Below are 3,892 nucleotides of genomic sequence, written 5' to 3' on the forward strand. Positions count from 1 at the left end.
TTAAAATGGCCCACCCTGTATATACATATATGTATGTGTATCTCTTATCTCATTTTAAACTGATTTAAAAGTAATCCATTTACATATCTATCTAGCCTTTAAAATTTACAAAACCTTTATAAAATAATTCATTAATAATTTATGCGTCTCTTTTTATCGCTGCGAAATCTTATTATATGGCGGATAATTTGAATTTAATTAATTGATATTTAATTAATTGGTATAATAAAGAAAACTGTTTGCATTAATAACTGAAAAATCTGCTTCTCATTATGCATTGCCTTTGCTACATTTTTAATAGCCAATCATTAATCTCGAAAAAAATTACCCTGATAAGAATCTCTTTATTTTCTCCTTTTTCAAATGATAAACAACCTTTTGTTTGTCGGAATTTTGATGTCGCCTGTTGTTCCGTAAATTTGATATCGTCTTTTGTTCAAGAATTTTGACATTGTGTTTATCATTTTTGTAAACAAAAAATCAAATTTTTGCTAAATTTTAAAATTGCATCTGCAAAATTGCACGAATGCATATCATAAAGCAATTCAAATTAGATGTTCAGCAACGATCAAGCTGTTGATAAAAAGGTAGGGTAGATACAAAGCTGCGATTCACGTTTCTAATTAACGCTACATCGCAAAATTTATCCGTTTTTCAATGAACCTAGCAATGAGAATTCTATGAGAGCGTGCTTCGGAAAAGCGGAAAGCGAAAGCAGGAATAAACGGTATTGCGCAAACCGTCGCTATTTCCGTCGTTTTCAAGCGAAGGAACGAAGCGGGGCGGAGACAGGTATATCTGCGAAACAGTCACATTTTACGATCTCTCGCCGCGGGCCATGAATATCGCAAGCATAAAAGCGCTACGGGAGAGAAAAAGGAGGAGCTCGCGGCAGCTCCCGTTTTAAAAAACGCAGCGGATAATTGTTCATGGATCGCTTTGAGACGGCACTGCGTCGACCTGCCTCGCCGCATCATCCACAAACTCCGTGAAGAATTAATTCCGTAGCTGGATGCCGCGTTTTTCGGTGTAGATATGTGTCAAGTATATATTCATCTACGAGTGTCGTACAAGAAAATTGAACGGCAGAAAAGTTTTGTTACCGTGATACTTCTTATGCATGTGTTTTTATTAAAGCCTAGCAACGTATAATTACGACTAATACTCGTCATTTTCATTGGGACATAAATGTTTAATCTAATGTATAGTTTCGTAATAAGTTTACGATAATTTAGTTTACGAATGAACAATATTAATAATAGTAATAGCTTTCAATTGCATATGTTTCAAAATTATTGTTACTTAATTACGGATTATGAAATTAACTAACTGGATTTTGTTTTAGCTGTCATTTAGCGTGTTGTAATTGCGACTCTTTAAAATTATCTGGATTATATTTTAGCTGAATGAAATTGGTCAATTAACTTGAATTCTGTTTCAACAAATTGGTTGAAAATAACATTTGACTTAAATAACGAATAGTTTTTATCATTTTTAAGCTGTACGTAAGAAGATAAGTGAATTAATTTTCCCAATTTATTTTCAATTAAATTAACTTAAATTCTGTTTCAACAAATTGTCGAAAATAACATTTGACTTAAATAACGAGTAGTTTTTATCATTTTTAAGCTGTACGTAACAAGATAAGAGAATTAATTTTTCCAATCTATTTTAAACAAATTTGTTTTTAATTCAGAATTTTGATGCAGATTGTATCGACGTTGAACATTAAAACATCATACACGCAAAACATGGTGTATCTGTTCAAGTGGTAGTTTAATGAAAATTATTTCAATTTTATTAAAGAATTTATAGAAAAGTAATGACAAATTAAATGGGAACATTCCTCAAAATAAAGTCAAGAATAAACTATTTAAAAGTTAAAAAGTAACGACTCTATTATCATACTAAAAGAAAAGTGTTTTCGCAAGCCATTTATCGAGCAATAATTTCCAAAAGTTGACAAACTGCGAAAGGTCAAAAGCATTCGAAAAAGTATAAATGAAAACAACGGTCATAAGCCTAAACGAAGGGGAACTTTACCTTATCAGGACGTAGTCTATCCCCGATAATCCGTACACTTAAAATCTCTCGTAGCAGCTAAACATCACGAACCGCCCTTTTAACGGCCTTAGGAAAACACGGTCATCACCTTTCAGCACCATTCACGACGGTCTTGGGGCGCGCTACCCCCGCGGGAATCACGTGTCCAACGCACGAAACGATCGCGCAAACTCAAATTAGGAATTCTTCAAGATGCACTTCAGAATCTCGCGACCGATCTCGCGGACTCAAGTCCTTTCATCTTGTCCTGTCATAGTCATGTAATCTCTGTCCCCGTTTTTTCACAAGATTCTGATTTTTCGAGTCAGCCGGGAGGGGTTTCTTGTCAAAGTACGTTTGAATTGCGAAACCTTCTGGATTGTATTCGCGGAGACCCAATCGAGCGTCCTGAAGTCGGTGCGGTTTCTATCGACGGTCACGTGGCGAAGGTACTCGGTGCCGAGCGGAGCCGGCGGAACGCGTTGCACCGTCTCGGTGATCCGTCGGGGACTGCGTTTGCCACGGCTCCCCACCAGGCGTCTCGGGGGTTGGACGCCCCCGCGTCGGTTCGGCACCCCGACGCGCGACGTCGCTCCGCCTCCACGTGGAACGCCGAATCCCCACCTTGTGAGTGTGCCAAGGGTCTGATCCCCGGTGGACGCCGGCGGCGTCGTCTTAAGTTGACCGCGACTCCAAGGAGTCTTGCCGCTGTGGTCACCGGCGAGCCGGTGAGCCTGAAGATGCTAACGATATCATGGTTAAAATCTAGGTAACTTTGTAAGAAACAGATTTTTCTTTTCAATGGAAATGTGCAGTCATTAATAAGGCTCGCGCTCCTCATTAGTCAAAATAGATAAGATTTTGTATTACCAAAACTCACGAGTGTTAATTGAGAATTAATTACGATACCATGATTAAAATCTCGGTAATTTTGTAAGCAGCAGATTTTTCTTTTCAATAGTAATGTGCAGTCATTAATAAGGCTCGCGTTCCTCATTACTCGAAATACTCAAAATAGATAAGATTTTGTTTTACCGAAACTCTTTCCACGAGTGTTAATTGAGAGTTAACTTTGATCAATTTTCTGCCACGTACTAGCATTAAAAATACAAAAAAGCAAACAGGTAATCTGGCAACAGAAGTAGAAAAAACAGGCACAGCCAGACACTAGAAGTAGTAGTAGAAAAGGGTGTAGAGTCAGACAAAGTCAGACTTTTCCAATAAGGCGAACCAAAGTTTAGTCAAATGTATTAATTTTATTTTCGTATAAAGGAAAACTCTTCATATTTCTCTAACATAAAAAAATTCGGTAAAACTTGTACCCGTAGTTTCTTTTGTTATAAAAAAAACCCCCGCTGTGTGTAATATTTACTATATTGAAATAGTTATCGAAGAAATGTGCAAGCAGCGATTCAATAAGAGCAAATCGATAACAAAATTTATTCATAACTTCAATAATCTCAAAAGAATGACACTATTCGCAAATTGCGCGTCATTTGCGCTAATGCGTGTACGGCTATGCTGTGTCCGTGGCAAAGAATTCCTCCGCGCCTTCATGTTTATTCAGCATTTTTAAATGGCTCTCTGTCTCTCTCTTGTTATTCTCCACTCGCACCTTCCTTTTATTCTCGCGCGTCGGTGGTATTGCATTTCCTCGCATAAATTTAATAATTAAAGGCGCGGGACATCGGAAACGCATTTAATATTGAAATAAAGTGCCGCCGCTTTTCGCGCGGTCAAATCCTATTCGCGTAACAAGATAATGCAATACGGAATTGAATTTATGCGATATTCATAGCATGAACGATTTGATTGCGGACGCGGCGGTCGAATAAAAATTTCACACTCG

At 37.6% G+C, this 3,892-nt stretch overlaps 1 protein-coding gene across 1 annotated transcript in view; it reads right to left on the reverse strand.

Moving 5' to 3' along the window:
- Positions 1-2,458, reverse strand: part of LOC105560448 (lachesin-like) — a 148,754-nt gene extending 146,296 nt beyond the window's left edge. The window contains exon 1 of the mRNA XM_012009578.1: positions 2,044-2,458. The gene's annotated coding sequence lies outside the window, so the exon portion shown is untranslated. The remainder of the gene's footprint in view (positions 1-2,043) is intronic.
- Between the last annotated feature and the right edge of the window lie 1,434 nt (positions 2,459-3,892).

The sequence above is a fragment of the Vollenhovia emeryi genome, unplaced genomic scaffold (genome assembly GCF_000949405.1).
Source record: "Vollenhovia emeryi isolate VEMERY1.0 unplaced genomic scaffold, V.emery_V1.0 DF939230.1, whole genome shotgun sequence".
Lineage (NCBI taxonomy): Eukaryota > Metazoa > Arthropoda > Insecta > Hymenoptera > Formicidae > Vollenhovia > Vollenhovia emeryi.